The 18,370-nt window shown below is 42.7% G+C and overlaps 1 pseudogene; it reads left to right on the top strand.

The window, feature by feature from the left end:
* The first annotated feature begins 16,000 nt into the window (after positions 1-16,000).
* Positions 16,001-17,560, top strand: LOC128588523 (serine/threonine-protein kinase Sgk1-like; annotated as a pseudogene).
* The last annotated feature ends 810 nt before the right edge of the window (positions 17,561-18,370 follow it).

Below are 18,370 nucleotides of genomic sequence, written 5' to 3' on the forward strand. Positions count from 1 at the left end.
ACAGGGAGTCAGTAAGGGACTTCTGTACCCCAAGTGAAGGACAACAACAGTGGAAAACTGGCAAATGGTTGCGTGTGTTCCATCAACCTAATCCCGCCGGCAGCCATAAGTACAATCAGCAGTGAGACTACAAACCAGAAAGGCCTTACCTGTGAACTGTTTTGGTGTTTTTGGACTTGGCACTCAGTTGAACTGCCTTCTGGAGAGCTTGAGCAGGAGTGCGGAGGACTTTGGGAATTGTCTAGGGCCCCAGACTGAGCTGCTGACCCGGACACAGCTAATAGTGTTCAGCTGTGGGCTGCACGGAGCTATTATGAGAGAACTGCCCCGGCAAGCTCTGCACTCAGGGTCGCAGAGCAAGGATCAGGCGGGAGCTAGTAACCTATCGACGGGGCAGCCTAGAGTTGGGGACTGAGTTGTCTTACAGCCTTAACCCTCAGGGGCAGAGTGAGACCCTCGGGGCAGAGTTTTAGCACACTGGAGCCTCGGGCTGTTGCCCTGGGTAGAGTGCCATGGTGTCACAGTTCAAAGCAACATCCAACTCCTGGGCTTGGCCATAAGAGCTGGACCTCCATAAGAGCTGAGCCGTGACCCCCGACCCATGTCCCGCACCTGCTGGGCCTCCGCATGCCCTGACCAGGAACTCCAGGAGCCGCACAACCCTGCATCCTCCCTCCTGTACCCTCCCTGCCTCCACACCAGCCTGCTGGTCTGGCCAGGGACTCTGGTAGCCACGTGCCCTCTGAAGCCCTCCCTGCCTCTGTGCAGAGTCCTTCTCCTGGCCAGAGACTGCTAGAGCCTTGGTCTCTCTGTGCCAAAGTCACTGGGCACCAGGCACTCCCAGAACCATGTGCACCACCTCCCGCCCTGTTGCTGGATCCGGGTGTGTCACACTCCAGAGCTGCATCCACAACCAGAACTCCCTGGCTGGGGAAGCCCCAGAGGAACTACACGGGGTCACTCCCTACAAAGATCCAGCAACAATAGAGTGATCCCGCTGGGGTCTAATCTTGGAGAGACATCTCCCCAACTCTGAGGACAGCCAGAGGCAACAGTGAAAAACAATCATGAGGTGAAATCAACAGAAAAACTCTGGCAATAAGAATAATCAGAGTAGATCAACTCCCCCAAGGATCAACGGGGCAGACACAGCACAAGATCCCATGCACAAAAAAATAGCTGAGATGTCAGAAATCGAATTCAGAATCTGGACAGAAAATAACATCAAATTAGAATTCCAAGCAGTAACCCAAAAGATATCTCAAGAATTCAACAAATTCAAAGACCAAATGACCAAAGATTCTGACACGTTGAGACAAGAAGTTCTAGCCCTCAAAGATCTGAGAAACGCAGTAGAATCCCTGAGTAAAAGAATGGAGCAAGCAGAAGAAAGGATTTCTGACATTGAAGACAAAACTTTCGAATGCTCCCAAACTCTCAAAGAGGAAGAGAAATGGAGGGCAAAAACAGACCATGCTCTCAGAGAGCTCTGGGATAATTCAAAGAAAACCAATATTCACCTTACAAGGATCCCCGAAAGGGATGAAGTGGCTTCACAAGGCATAGAGTCTCTTCTCCATGAGATTATGAAGGAGAACTTTCCAGACATGCCAAGAGATTCTGAAATTCAGATAGCAGACAGTTTCAGAACTCCACCACAACTCAACCCGAATAAGACATCCCCCAGACACATCATAATCAATTTCACTAAAGTTAATATGAAGGAGAAAATTCTGAAAACAGCCAGACAAAAGAAAACCATCACCTACAAGGGGAAGAATATTAGATTAACTGCAGATCTCTCTGCTGAAACCTTTCAGGCTAGAAGAGGATGGTCATCGACTTTTAATCTCCTAAAACAAAACAACTTTCAACCCAGGATCCTGTACCCAGCTAAACTGAGTTTCATTTATGACAGAGAAATTAAATACTTTGATGACATTCACATGTTAAAGAAATTTGCCATAACTAAACCAGCTCTCCAGGATGATCTCAGACCTATCCTCCATAAAGACCATCGTAACCCTCCACCACAAAAGTAAACCCACCCAGAAAATTTTGATCAAATCCCAACTTCCACAGTCGCAAGAGGATTAAAAATGTCCACCAGACTCTCGAAAGGCTTATCAATATTCTCAATTAATGTGAATGGTTTAAATTGTCCTCTAAAGATGCACAGGTTGGCTGACTGGATACAAAAACTCAAGCCAGATATCTGCTGCATACAAGAATCGCATCTTGGGCGGCGCATGTGGCTCAGTGAGTAGGGCGCTGGCCCCACATACCAAGGGTGGTGGGTTCAAACCCAGCCCCAGCCAAACTGCAACAAAAAAATAGCGGGTGTTGTGGCGGGTGCCTGTAGTCCCAGTTGCTCAGGAGGCTGAGGCAAGAGAATTACATAAGCCCAAGAGCTGGAAGTTGCTGTGAGCCGTGTGATGCCATGGTACTCTACCGAGGGCAGTAAAGTGAGACTCTGTCTCTACAAACAAACAAAAAAAAAGAATTGCATCTTACATTAAAAGACAAATATAGACTCAAGGGGAAGGGATGGTCATCTATACTCCAGGAAAATGGAAAGCAGAAGAAAGCAGGCATTGCAATCCTGTTCGCAGATGCAATAGGCTTTAAACCAACCGAAATAAGGAAGGATAAGGATGGATACTTCATATTTGTTAAAGGTAATACTCAATATGATGAGATTTCAATTATTAATATTTATGCACCCAACCAGAATGCACCTCAATTTATAAGAGAAACTCTAACAGACATGAGCAACTTGATTTCCTCCAGTACCATAGAAGTTGGAGATTTTTAACATCCCTTTAGCAGTCCTGGATAGAGCCTCCAAAAAGAAGCTAAGCAAAGAAATTTTAGATTTAAACTTAACCATTCAACATCTGGACTTAACAGACATCTACAGAACATTTCATCCCAACAAAACTGAATACACATTCTTCTTATCAGCCCACGGAACATACTCCAAAATCAACCACATCCTAGGCCACAAATCTAACCTGAGCAAATTTTAAGAAACAGAAATTATTCCTCGCATCATCTCAGACCATCATGGAATAAAAGTTGAACTCAATAACAACAGGAACCTGCATACCCATACAAAAACATGGAAGCTAAACAACCTTATGCTGAAGGATAGATGGGTTATAGACGAGACTAAGAAGGAAATCACCAAATTTTTGGAACAAAACAATAATCAAGACACGAATTACCAGAACCTCTGAGATACTGCAAAGGCAGTCCTAAGAGGGAAATTTATAGCACTGCAAGCCTTCCTCAAGAGAACAGAAAGAGAGGAAGTTCATAACTTAATGGGACATCTCAAGCAACTGGAGAAGGAAGAACATTCCAACACCAAACCCAGCAGAAGAAAAGAAATAACCAAAATCAGAGCAGAATTAAATGAAAATGAAAACAAAATTATACAACAGATCAATAAATCCAAAAGTTGGTTTTTTGAAAAGATCAATAAAATAGATAAACCTTTGACCGACCTAACCAGGGAAAAAAGAGTAAAACCTCTAATTTCATCAATCAGAAATGGTAAGGATGAATTAACAACAGACCCCTCAGAAATTCAAAAAATCCTTAATGAATACTATAAGAAACTCTACTCTCAGAAATATGAAAATCTGAAAGAAATCAACCAATACCTGGAAGTACACCACCTACCAAGACTTAGCCAGAATTAAGTGGAAATTTTGAACAGGCCTATATCAAGTTCTGAAATAGCATCAACTACACAAAAATCTTCCTAAAAAGAAAAGCCCAGGACCAGATGGCTTTACGTCAGAGTTCTACCAAACCTTTAAAGAAGAACTAGTACCTATACTACTAAACCTCTTCCAAAATATAGAAAAAGAAGGAATATTATCCAACACATTCTATGAAGCAAACATCACCTTGATCCCCAAACCAGGGAAAGACCCAACAAGAAAAGAAAATTATAGACCAATACCACTAATGAATATTGATGCTAAAATACTCAATAAGATCCTAACAAACAGAATACAATGACACATCAAAAAATTATACACCATGACCAAATGGGATTTATCCCAGGCTCTCAAGGCTGGTTCAATATATGTAAATCTATAAATGTAATTCAGCACATAAACAAACTAAAAAATAAGGACCATATGATTCTTTCAATTGATGCAGAAAAAGCTTTTGATAATATCCAGCATCTGTTCATGATCAGAAAACTAAAGAAAATTGGTATAGAAGGGACATTTCTTAAACTAATAGAGGCCATCTACAGCAAACCCATAGCCAATATCGTATTAATTGGAGTTAAATTGAAATCATTTCCACTTAGATCAAGAACCAGGCAAGGTTGCCCATTGTCTCCATTGCTCTTTAACATTGTGATGGAAGTTTTAGCCATTGCAATTAGGGAAGAAAAGGCGATCAAGGGTATCCACATAGGGTCAGAGAGATCAAACTTTCACTCTTCGTAGATGATACGATCGTATATCTGGAAAACACCAGGGATTCTACTACAAAACTTTTAGAAGTGATCAAGGAATATAGCAATGTCTCAGGCTACAAAATCAACACCCATAAATCTGTAGCCTTTATATATACCAACAACAACCAAGCCAAAAAAACAATCAAGGACTCTATTCCTTTCACAGTAGTGCCAAAGAAGATGAAATATTTGGGAGTATACCTAACAAAGGATGTGAAAGATCTCTACAAAGAGAACTATGAAACTTTAAGAAAAGAAATAGCTGAAGATGGGCAGCGCCTGTGGCTCAGTCGGTAAGGCGCCGGCCCCATATACCGAGGGTGGCGGGTTCAAACCCGGCCCCAGCTGAACTGCAACCAAAAAATAGCTGGGCGTTGTGGCAGGAGCCTGTAGTCCCAGCTACTCGGGAGGCTGAGGCAAGAGAATCGCTTAAGCCTAGGAGTTGGAGGTTGCTGTGAGCTGTGTGCTGCCATGGCACTCTACCGAGGGCCATAAAGTGGCAGCACACAGCTGAAGATGTTAACAGATGGAAAAACAGAAATAGCTGAAGATGTTAACAAATGGAAAAACATACCATGGTCATGGCTGGGAAGAATCAACATTGTTAAAATGTCTATACTACCCAGAGCAATATTTAATTTTAATGCAATTCCTATTAAGGCTCCATTGTCATATTTTAAAGATCTTGAAAAAATAATACTTTGTTTTATATGGAATCTGAAAATACCTCGAATAGCCAAAACATTACTCAGCAATAAAAACACAGCAGGAGGAATCACGCTACCAGACCTGAGACTGTAGCATATATCAATAGTGATCAAAACAGCATGGTATTGACACAAAAACAGAGAAGTAGATGTCTGGAACAGAATAGAGAACCAAGAGATGAATCCACTACTTACTGTTATTTGATCTTTGACAAGCCAATTAAAAACATTCAGCGGGGAAAAGATTCCCTATTTAACAAATGGTGCTGGGTGAACTGGCTGGCAACCTGTAGAAGATTGAAACTAGACTCATACCTTTCACCATTAACTAAGATAGACTCTCACTGGGTAAATGATTTAAACTTAGGACATGAAACTATAAAAATACTTGAAGAAAGTGCAGGGAAAACTCTTGAAGGAATCAGCCTGGGTGAATATTTTATGAGGAGAACTCTCCTGGCATTTGAAGCAGTATCAAAAATACACTACTGGGAGCTGATCAAACTAAAAACCTTCTGCACAGCCAAGAACATAGTGAGTAAAGCAAGCAGACAGCCCTCAGAATGGGAGAAAATATTTGCAGGTTATACCTCTGATAAAGGTCTAATAACCAGAATCCACAGTGAACTCAAACATATTAGCAAGAAAAGAACACATGATCCCATCTCAGGGTGGGCAAGGGACTTGAAGAGAAACTTCTCTAAAGAAGACAGACGCACAATCTACAAACACATTGAAAAAAGCTCATCATCCTTAATCATCAGAGAAATGCAAATCAAAACTACTTTGAGATATCACCTAACCCCAGTAAGAGTAGCCCACATAACAAAATCCCAAAACCAGAGATGTTGGTGTGGATGTGGAGAAAAGGGCACACTTCTACACTGCTGGTGGAAATGCGCACTAATACATTCCTTCTAGAAGGATGTTTGGAGAATACTTAGAGACCTAAAAATAGACCTGCCATTCGATCCTATAATTCCTTTACTAGGTATATACCCAGAAGACCAAAAAGACTTTACCTCTTTCATGTCACTAAAATCATTATATTTTCTTTTGGTCATTGGAGTATTCACTAATACTAGGCATCTAATTTTTTTTTGTAGAGACAGAGTCTCACTTTATCGCCCTCGGTACAGTGCTGTGGCCTCACACAGCTCACAGCAACCTCCAACTCCTGGGCTTAGGCGATTCTCCTGCCTCAGCCTCCCGAGCAGCTGGGACTACAGGTGCCTGCCATAACGCCCGGCTATTTTTTGGTTGCAGTTTGGCTGGGGCTGGGTTTGAACCCGCCACCCTCGGCATATGGGGCCAGTGCCCTACTGACTGAGCCACAGGCGCCGCCCGGCATCTAATTTTTTTTAAATGCTCACATCCTTAAATGAATTATAGTCAGGTGACGCCCATAACTCAGTGGGTAGGGTGCTGGCCACATATACCAAGGCTGGTGAGTTCAAAACTGGCCTGGGCCAGCTAAACAATGACAACTGCAACAACAACAACAAAAATAGCTGGGCATTGTGGGGCACCTGTAGTCCTAGCTACCTGGGAGGCTGAGGAAAGAGAATCACTTAAGGTCAAGAGTTGGAGGTTGCTGTGAGTTGTGATGCCACAGCACTCTACTGAGGGTGACGAAGTGAAACTCTGTCTCCCCTCCCCCCAAAAAAACTATAGTCAGCAGTACTAAGATCTAATTGGAAATGCTGCTATCTTCTGAAATTACTTATGAATTAAAAACGAATGGCTTGAATCAGTGGTTCTCAACCTTCCTAATGCTGCAGCCTTTAATACAGTTCCTGTGGGTTGCAACCCACAGGTTGAGAACCACTGGCTTAAACCAAAACAAAATACCTGAATGGCATTTGGAATAAAAATTTTATTTTTTATTTATTTATTTTTTTTTTGTAGAGACAGAGTCTCACTGTACCGCCCTTGGGTAGAGTGCCATGATGTCACATGGCTCACAGCAACCTCCAACTCCTGGGCTTACGCAATTCTCTTGCCTCAGCCTCCCAAGCAGCTGGGACTACAGGCGCCCACCACTACGCCCAGCTGGGGATAAAAATTTTGTATCTTTCTTCCCAACTTAAGATCTGAATCCATTACTATCACATAAAGGCTATTGTTTTTAAGTCATTAAATGATATTCAGGACTTGCCACAGGAAGCAGACTCTTAGTAACAGGAAGATATTGTAAAAACTTCTTCTGAGGGACAAAATAACGGAAGTCAGGAAAAGAGGAACGCACTCTAGAAAAATAATTTCCTGCAGCTGAAAAGTCTTCCTTTGTAAAGCATCCCTTGATTCTATAAATTAGCAATTAACTTCCCTGTATTGAAGACTGCTGTGGATGAAAATTTGAATTTCTTTCTAGAACATATTTGAATGACATTCATACCTGTAGTTATTTACCCTTAAATCTTCCTCATTCAAGTTGTAGGTTCTTGGGGGAACAACCCATTCTTTCACATTTTTTACCTCTCACCCTCACCAGCATCTGGAAATTAATTATTAAATAATAACTCCTACTGTGTGTCAGGTGCTATGGTAGAGGCTGGGGAGAAAATGGATGGGAAAATTAGCATACATCTGTTTGCCCTCTGCCTAGAGTCTAGAATGGGTAAGAGATATGATTAAATAAGTGGTAACAGCAACATACCCTGAGTGCTATGGTACGAGTCAATGTGTTCAGTGAGGATTCCCCCAGTGGTGTGTCTGCACTGAGTGCCTCAAGGGCAGTGTTCTGCAGCTAGAATGAAGCATTTGTTCAGTAGCATTGTCGAAGTTGATTTGATTTTCTGAGAAGTTGAGTAAGTTTAGGTGTCAACTGCTAGTCTTTTATAAGAATCTTGCGATCTTCATTTCTAGGCTGAGTAGACACTAAAATTAAGAGGGTTTTGGCTCAGCACCCATGGCACAGTGGTTATGGCGCCAGCCACATACATCGAGGTTGGCAAGTTCAAACCCGGTCCAGACCAGCTAAACAACAGTGACAACTGCAACAAAACATACCCAGGCGTTGTGGTAGGCCTCCATAGGGAGGTGCTTTATTTCCCTGCAGGACTTAAGACCCCCCCTTTTCTACAAAGAAATACCAAGGCAGTGGAAGAACTAGCAGGACAGACCTAGCTACACAAGCAGCCTAGTCCAGTAAGCCTCTACTCTCATGAGTGCAAGACTCTTCTTTGCCCAGAAACCCCAAATCATCCAGGGCCACTAACAGGGACACACTGTCCCACCCCTCCTCATCAAGAGTCACTGGGCACTTAGGTCTGGTGACAGCCCCCTTTCATTCCCTCAGGCAGTGCCAGCAGGGAGCAATGGAAGCCCCCGGGCACCTGATAAACCAAGCAGGCTAAAATAATAACGTAAAGACTCTACATATTAAACTACCGTCAGAACCACTGCCCACAAAATTAAGCCAGGACTTGAGTTCTACACTAGAACAGTACAAATATCTGCCAAAATAAAAGATTTAAAGCGGACCCAGGATCTCCTAACAAAATTGACTAAATGTTTAGAAGACAATTGAAACCATCACACTTGTAATAACTCAAATGTAAAAATGCAATCAACTGCTACCAACAAGAAAAACAAGAGGTAGGAATAATCTGACAGGAATTTAATAAGCCGGCCGGACACGGTGGCTCACACCTGTAATCCCAGCACTCCGGGAGGCTGAGATGAGTGGATTGCCTGAACTCACTGGTTGGAGACCAGTCTGGACCAGAGTGAGATCTCGTCTCTAAAAAAAGTAGCCGAGTGTTGTGGCAGACGCCTATAGTCCCAGCTACTTGGGAGGCTGAGGCAAGAGAATCACTTAAGCCCAAGAGTTTGAGGTTGCTGTGAGCTATGATGCCATGGCACTCTACCCAGGATGACAGAGTTTGACTTTGTATCAAAAAATAAAAATAAAACAAAACAAAATAATAGAAATCAAAAAAATTAAAAATAAGAAAAATAACAAAATGAAAAAAAGGAGAAATTATGGAGCTAAAAAAAATACAATAACTGAAATTTTCAAAAACCTCACTAGATGGGCTCAGTAGTAGAGCAAAGATGACAGAGGAGACAGGAATAAACTTGAGGGAACTACCTGTGGCACAGTAACAAATGACAACACTTGTACCACTGTAGTTTACATAAGGATCAGCTGAAAGAATATTTGAGAAATAATAGCTGAAAATCCCTTAAACGTAGCAAAAGACACAAGTTTACACATAGAAGAAAATCTTCAGAATGTGGGGTTAAGCCAAGAGTTCTTAGACTTTGATGCTAAAAGCACAATCTCCTAAAGGAAAAAGTTGATAACTGGAACCTCATAAAATTTGAAACCTTTTGCTCTTTGAAATCTCATATGACAAGGGTGAAAGGACACGTGACAGAGTGGGAGAAAATATTTTCAACCACATAGTAAAAAAAGTGCTGGCTCGGGGCCTGTGGCTCAAGTGGCTAAGGTGCCTGCCACATACACCTGAGCTGGCAGGTTCCAATCCAGCTTGGGCCCACCAAACAACAATGATGGCTACAACCAAAAAATAGCCGGGTGTTGTGGCAGGTGCCTGTAGTCCCAGCTACTTGGGAGGCTGAGGCAGGAGAATCGCTTGAGCCCAGGAGTTGGAGGTTGCTGTGAGCTGTAATGCCACGGCACTCTACCCAGGGCAACAGCTTGAGGCTCTGTCTCAAAAAGAAAAAAAAAGTGCTAATATCTACGACAGATAAAAAATTATCAAAACTTCATAGGAACTCCCCCCCAAAAAAATCCAACTAGGAAATGGGCAACAGACATTTCGGAGAAGAGGATATACCGAAGGTAAAGAAGCACCCAAAAAAGCTCAACCTCATCAGCTGTTAGGGAAATGCTACTTAAAGCCACAGTGAGATATCACTCTATGTGTTTACCTATCAGAACAGCTAAAAACAGAGTGCTGGCGAGGATGTAGAGAAACTGATCACTCACATACTGTGTAAATTTGGGGAGTATTGTTAATCTGGTGATTAGTAGACTCAGCTGCAGGGAGACAGAAAAGTGCTAGCTGACGAGAGGAAGCAATGATTAATTTTCTACTGTTCCTGTCAACTAGACAGGGAGAAAATAAAGTCAAGGAACTCCACCTCCTTAACCAAGCTGCTCCACAAGTATAAAAAGCTGCTCAAGTGTGCAGGAAATACCTTAAAACAAGCAAACAAACAAACAAAAAAAGTGTTTAGAATTAAAGTTCAACACAGCATTAGAGTACCATACTCAACAGCAGAGGTTGCTGGATATTTAGCAGTGGGAAGAGATACACAGCCTGGGTCAGAGGTCAAGCTGGAAACTGACTAGGAGTCATGGTTAGATTGTGATCTCATGGCTTTCAGACCAAGCCACTCACAGATGTAGTTTATTGGGATGAAGATGCTAGCATGTCATTCCATTCCATTTTTGCTTTCCCAAAACAGCTCCACAACAAAATGGAGTTCTTCATCTGGGGGGAAAAAATCTCCACATAAAGATGACCAGAGGCCAGGTGAGGTGGCTCAGGCCTGTGGTCCTAGCACTCTGGGAAGCCGAAGCAGTTAGATCACTGGAGCTCTGGAGTTTGAGACCAGTCTGAGCAAGAGAGAGACTCTGTCCTTACTAAAAATAGAAAAACTAGCAGGTGTTGTGATAGGGACCTATAGTCCCAGTTACTTGGGAGACTAAGGCAAGAGGATCCCTTGAGTCCGGAAGTTTGAGGTTGCTGTGAGCTATGATGCAAGGGCTCTCTACCTAGGGCATAGAGTGAGACTTGGTCTCAAAGAAAAAAATTTAAAAAAAAGAAAAATGCAGACTTCTTAATTCTATTTAGTACTGATTTGAATTAAGTTATACATGAATAACAGAGTATTTTTCTTGGGACTTATGTTATTTTTTCTAAAGAACTCTCTCAGTCTATGTTTCTCAGAAAATGGAAGATAGGCTCAGCACTTGTAGCTCAGCAGCTGGGGCACCGGCCACATACACCGGAGCTGGCAGGTTCAAATCCAGCCCGGGCCTGCCAAGCAACAATGACAACTACAACCAAAAAATAGCCGGGCGTAGTGGCGGGCGCCTGTAGTCCCAGCTACATGGGAGACTGTGGCAAGAGAATCACTTAAGCTCAAGAGTTTGAGGTTGCTGTGAGCTGTGACACCATGGCACTCTACCCAGGGCGACAGCATGAGGCTCTGTCTCAAAAAAAAAAAGAAAAGAAAAGAAAAAGAATAAAAGAAAAAGAAAATTGAAGATAATGTATAACTAAAATAGATTTTTGTTCATTATCTAAACTTTCTAGATTGGTTCGGTGCCTGTGGCTCTAGCGGCTAAGGCGCCAGCCATATACACCTCAGCTGGCCAGTTCGAATCCAGCCTGGGGGCCCGCCAAACAACAATGACGGCTGCAACCCAAAAATAGCCAGGTGTTGTGGTGGGCGCCTGTAGTCCCAGCTGCTTGGGAGGCGGAGGCAGGAGACTCGCTTCAGCCCAGGAGCTGGAGGTTGCTGTGAGCTGTGATGCCAAGGCACTCTACCCAGAGCCACAGCTTGAGGCTCTGTCTCAAAATAAATAAATAAATAAATAAATAAATAAACTTTCTAGATGTCTGAGTAGCATCATTAAGTAACACTGTTCTCTCTTCTAAAATGATCTCACAAACAATAAATAAATAAATAATAAAAATAAATAAAATGATCTCACGAGTGGAAAGAATAACATCCATGTGTATGACATGCAAGGCGAAGCCCCATCTATCACTGTATCTCCCATTCTCTGTCTCCTTCAAAGCACCACCTGACGTGAGAGTACATTCTCATCAGGAGCCGTCAGAATGAGTGCAATTATGCTTTAAAAATTTTTTCCAATATTTAAAAAATATTTTCTTCAAGACTTCTCTTTCTTCCAAAATGGGGAACTGAACTAAAACCTAGAGAAAAGCTAATGTACTCTAACAGAATGTACTTCCTCCCCTCTTCCACATGACCCTAGGACCTAAGGGTCTACTCTTAGTTTAAAGGTGAACTGGAAGTACAACTATTTCCAACTCCAAAGCATTGCAGGAAATATCAGTTCTCTTAAAAATGGCACTGAACAAAGAATAACAAAAAGTTAAGCTAAGTATTAGGATACAAAAAAAAAAAAAAAAAGAACTGGGATTCACAACTCAGTCCTCATTGTAGGTTTGCACCCCAAATCACATAATTTATATGGGGCCAGGCAGGGTGGCTCACACTTGTAATCCTAGCACTCTGGGAGGCAGAGACAGGTGGATTGATTGAACTCAGGAGTTCGAGACCAGCTGAGCAAGAGACCCCCGTCTCTACTAAAAATGAAAAAACTGAGGCAAGAGGATTGCTTGAGTCCAAGAGTCTGATGTTGCTGTGAGCTAGGATGCCACAACACTCTACCCAGGGCAACAAAGTGAGATTCTGTCTCAAAAAAATAATAAAAAACAACAACTATATTTTATATGGTAAATTCAAAATCAAGCCAAGAATTCAATCTAGAGTGATCCCTACTGGTAGTACCCCCAGATTCCTTGAAGCAGCAAATAAAAATGCACTCTACAAAAATCCAACTTTCCACCAAGCCTATGAGAATTCCCGCAAAGAAAATGCTAAAGAAAAATGAACAATCCACAGGCACAGTAGCAAAGGGAAGGCACCAAGAGTGAGAACTAGAGGAACCCAGAGGCCCCTAATGCAGTCTTGTGATAGATTCAGATTGTGTAGTTATCCCTGGGGACTGTGTCCTGTGTCAGCTTGGGTAGGCTGCAGCGATGTTACTGTTGGGATAGGCTACAAGAAACATCCTCTGGAGCTGGAAGGAGGAGAGAAGCGGCAGCTGTTTTGTAGAGCGCATACATTGTCACTTTGCTGATTCTGCCCGTGGATGTTTTAAAGCATCAGCTGGGCCCGCAATCACCGGTCCTTTCCCTTCATCCTTTGCCTACTCCTGAGAAAGCTATGTGTGTGGAGAGCTCTGTGACAAAGGGCCTGAGCTTCTGCAGAATCCTCTTGTCACCTAGAGCAGAGGTAAGACATTTCAACATGTTTCAATCTATCACAGAATTGTGCTGGGAATCTCCAGCCAGCCTATGAGCTTCTTTCCCTGCCCTGTGGACTTAAAGCTCCAGACTCAGAAGAAAAGACAGCAGCCTAATACTTCCTGATTTCAAAATATATTACCAAGCTATAGTACTTAAAATGGTATGATACTGGTATAAAGACGCACATAGACTAGCTTGCACAAGGAGACCCTGTCTCTGCAAAAAATAAAAAAATTAGCTAGGTATGGTGGCACCCACCTATAGTTCCAGCTACTTGGGAGGCTAAGGCAGGAGGATTGCTTGAGCCCATCAGTTTTGAGTTGCAGTGATTTATGATGACACCACTGCATTCCAGTCAGGGCAACAGAATCAACAGAGGAAAAAAAAAAAAAAGACATACATAAAGAACAATGAAACAGAATAGAGAACCCAGAAATAAACCCTCACATATAGTCAACTGATCTTTGAGAAGCCTGCCAAGAATATACACAGGAAAAAGATAGTCTCTTCAACAAACGGTGCTAGGAACACTGGACGGCTATGTGCAAAAGAATGAAATTGGATCCTTATATTATCATGCACAAAAATCAATCCAAAATGTATTAAATATTTAATTGTAAGACCTGAAACTGTAACACTCTTAGGAGAAAACCTAGAAGAAAACCCCTACGACATTGATCTGGGCAATGATTTCTTGGATATGAACCCAAAAGCACAGGCAACAAAGGCAAAAAACAGACAACTGAAATTGCGTCAAATTAAAAAGCTTCAGGCTGGGCTTGGTAGCTCATGCCTGTAATCCTAGCACTCTGGGAGGATAAAGAGGGTGGAATGCTTGAGCTCATGAGTTCAAGACCAGCTATGGTTCAGCCTCTACTAAAAACAAAAACTGACCAGGCATCGTGGCAGGCACCTGTACTCCCAGCTACTTGGGAGGCTGAGGCAAGAGGATGGCTTGAGCCCAGGAGTTTGAGGTTTTTATGAACTATCATGATGGCAGGGCACTCTACCAGGGCAAACAAGAGACACTCTGTCTCGAAAAATAAAAATAATGGGCTGGCCACAGTGGCTTACGCCTGCAATCCTAGCACTCTGGGAGGCTGAAGTGGGTAGATTGCCCAAGCTCACAAGTTCGAGACCAGCCTGAGTCAGAGCGAGACCTCATCTTTAAAAATAGCTTGGTATTGTGGCAGGTACCTATAGTCCCAGCTATTTGGGAGGCTGAGACAAGTGAATTGCTTGAGCCCAGGAGTTTGAGGTTGCTGTGAGCTATGACACCACCACACTCTAACCAGGGTGACAAAGTGAAACTCTGTTCCTAAATAAATAAATAAAACTAAAGTCTTCTGCACAGCAAAAAGTACAATTAACAGAGCAATAAGGAAAACTACAGAATGGGAGAAAATACTATATTTGCAAACCATACATCTGGTAAGGGTTTAAGATCTAAAATATATAAAGAACTCTTATAATTCAATAGAAACACACACACATTTACACAAATAACCCCTTTAAGAAATGAGCAAAGATGGGCGGCGCCTGTGGCTCAGTGAGTAGGGCACCGGCCCCATATGCTGAAGGTGGCAGGTTCGGACCCAGCCCTGGCCAAACTGCAACAGAAAAATAGCCGGGCGTTGTAGCGGGCGCCTGTAGTCCCAGCTGCTCGGGAGGCTGAGGCAAGAGAATCGCGTAAGCCCAAGAATTAGAGGTTGCTGTGAGCCGTGTGACGCCATGGCACTCTACCCGAGGGCGGTACAGTGAGACTCTGTCTCTACAAAAAAAGAAAAAAAAGAAAAAGAAATGAGCAAAGACATGAATTGGGTTTTCTCTAAAGAAGACCGACATACAAATGGCTAAAAAGTATATGAAAAGATGCTCAAGATCCCTAATCTTCAGGGAAATGCAAGTCAAAACCACAACGAGATATCATCTCACACCTGTTAGGCTGGCCATTATCAAAAAAGCAAAAGATAGCCAGTGTGTAAGGATATGGAGAAACTGGAACCTCTGTACATTGCTGGTGGGAACATAGCATGGTATGGCCACTATGGAAAACAATATGGAGGTTCCTGAAAATACTAACAGTGGAACGACGATATCACCTAGGAATCCCACTACCAGATATTTATCCAAAAGAAATGAAAGCAGATGTTTGCATTTCCATGGCTCACTGCATCTTCATTCGTTAACAGCCAAGATGTAGAAACAGCCTAAATGTTCATCAACAGATGAATGGATAAAGAAAATGTGATATATACATGCAATAGAATATCATCCCACCTTAAAAACAAAAAGGAGGAAATTCCTCAATATTCAACAACGTGGATGAACCACTGGGACTTTGTGCTAAGTGAAATAAGCCAGTCGCAGAAGGACAAACCTTCATGATCCCACTTATCTAAAATAGTCAAACTCTGAGAGGCAGAGAGCAGAATGGTGGTTGTCGGTGTTGGGGGACGGGTAAATGGAGAGCTGCTATTCAACAGATACAATGTTTCAGTTATGCAAGATGAGTAAGTTCTAAGGCTCTTCCAGACATTATGCTTATAGTTTTTAATACCATATTGCACATTTAAAAATGTGTTAAATGGTCTTACTACAACAAATAAAGGAATTAGAACTAAGTGGTAAATTTAAACATATGTCCACAATACAGTCTTACAACTTTTCTGTATGTTTAAAATTTTTTGTTCAAATGTTAGAAATTAGGTTGGCTAAGCTGGTGTCCACTCATCAATGGCCTGATTTATCCCTCGGAAGCGATGAGGGTGAAAACTGAGGCTGCTAGGGGTCCCCTCATTTACTCTAGAATGAGGGGAATGGTAGCAGTTCTTATCGCTTTCATGAAACAGAGGAGGATGGGCCTGAATGACTTTATTCAGAAGATTGCTAATAACTCCTACACATGCAAGCACCCAGAAGTTCAGTCCATCTTGAAAATCCCCAGGAGCCTGAGCTGATGAATGCCAACCCTTCTTCTCCACCAAATCCTTCTCAGCAAATCAGCCTTGGTCCCTCGTTAAACTCTCATGCTAAACCATCTGACTTTCACTTCTTGAAAGTGATTGGGAAAGGCAGTTTTGGAAAAGTTCTTCTAGCAAGACACAAGGCAGAAGAAGTGTTCTATGCAGTCAAAGTTTTACAGAAGAAAGCAATCCTGAAAAAGAAGGAGCAGAAGCATATTATGTCAGAGCACAATGTTTTATTGAAGAATCTGAAACACATTTTCCTGGTGGGCCTTCACTTCTCTTTCTGGACTGCAGACAAATTGTACTTTGTCCTAGACTACAGTAATGATGGAGAGTTGTTCTACCATCTCCAGAGGGAGCACTGCTTCCTGGAACCACGGGCTCGTTTCTATGCTGCTGAAATAGCCAGTGCCTTGGGTTACCTGCACTCTCTGAACATCGTCTTTAGAGACTTAAAACCTGAGAATATGGGCGGCACCTGTGGCTCAGTGAGTAGGGCGCAGGCCCCATATGCCGAGGGTGACAGGTTCAAACCCAGCCCCAGCCAAACTGCAACAAAAAAATAGCTGGGCATTGTGGCGGGCGCCTGTAGTCCCAGCTACTCGGGAGGCTGAGGCAAGAGAATCGCGTAAGCCCAGGAGTTAGAGGTTGCTGTGAGCTGTGTGACGCCACGGCACTCTACCCGAGGGCAGTACAGTGAGACTCTGTCTCTACAAAAAAATAAAAAAAAAAAGAAACCTGAGAATATTCTGCTAGACTCCCAGGGACACATTGTCCTTACTGACTTTGGACTGTGTAAGAAAAATATTGAGCACCATGGCATGACGTCTACCTTCTGGGGTACCCCTGAGGATCTGGCACCTGAGGTGCTCCATAAGCAGTCATAAGGCTTATGACTATGGACTGGTGGTGCCTGGGGGCTGTCTTGTATGAGATGCTGTATGGCCTGCCTCCTTTTTATAGCCGAAACACAGCTGAGATGTACGACACAATTCTGAATAAGTCCCTCCAGTTGAAACCAAATATCACAAATTCTGCAAGGCACCCCCGGGAAGGCCTCCTAAAGAAGGAGAGGACAAAGTGGCTTGGTGCCAAGGGATGACTTTATGGCAATTAAGAGTCATGTCTTCTTCTCTCTAATTAACTGGGATGATCACATTAATAAGAAGGTTACTCCTCCTTTTAACCCAAATGTGAGTGGACCCAGCAACCTGCAGCACTTTGATCCTGAGTTTACCGAAGAACCATTCCCCAACTCCATCTGCAGGTCCCCTCTTCACAGCCAGAGTCAAGGAAGCTGCGGAGGCCTTCCCAGGCTTCTCCTATGCACCTCCCATGGACTCCTTCCTCTGAACAATCTTGGGTTTGCTTTTGAAGGATTTTGTGTGTTTTAAAATGTTTTAGTTAGTCTTTTGGTGGAGCTGCCAGCTGACAGGACATCTTTAAAAGAGAATTTTCACATCTTTGGAAGCTTAGTAATCTTGCACACTGTTTGCTGAAAGCTTTTGGAAGAGCACAGTCTCAGTGAGCTCATGACGTTTTCATTTTTATTCTTACTTCCAGCGTGGTGCTATCTCCAAAATGAGCATTAGAGTGCCGCCTTAGATGCAGGAGTCTTGTCAGAAGGAAGGCAGTGTTCTAAAAAGGTTCTCCTGCAGGTCTATCTAGGCTGTGATAAAGAATATCATGAAATATGCCTTTTCTGAAGAGATTGTGTTAGCTCCAAAGCTTTTCCTATTGCAAAGTGTTTCAGTTCTTTACTTTTTCCTTGTGAACTTACTCTGTGAACAGTGGAATGAGTTTGGTATGCTTGATCACAGATGATGGATTTTGTTATAAGCATCAATGTGACACTTGCAGAACACTACAACGTGGGACATTGTTTGTTTCTTCCATATTTGGAAGATAAATTTATGTGTAGACTGTTTTTTTTGTAAGATACAGTTAAAACTAAAATTTATTGAAATGGTCTTGCAATGACTTGTATTCAGATGCTTAAAGCATTGCTGCTATAAATATTTCTATTTTTAGAAAGGGTTTTTATGGACCAATGCCCCAGTTGTCAGAGGCGTTGGTGTTTTCATTGTTTAAAAATGTCACCTGTAGCCTGTAGTCCCAGCTACTCGGGAGGCTGAGGCAAGAAAATCGCTTAAGCCCAGGAGT

The sequence above is a fragment of the Nycticebus coucang genome, chromosome 1 (assembly GCF_027406575.1).
Source record: "Nycticebus coucang isolate mNycCou1 chromosome 1, mNycCou1.pri, whole genome shotgun sequence".
Lineage (NCBI taxonomy): Eukaryota > Metazoa > Chordata > Mammalia > Primates > Lorisidae > Nycticebus > Nycticebus coucang.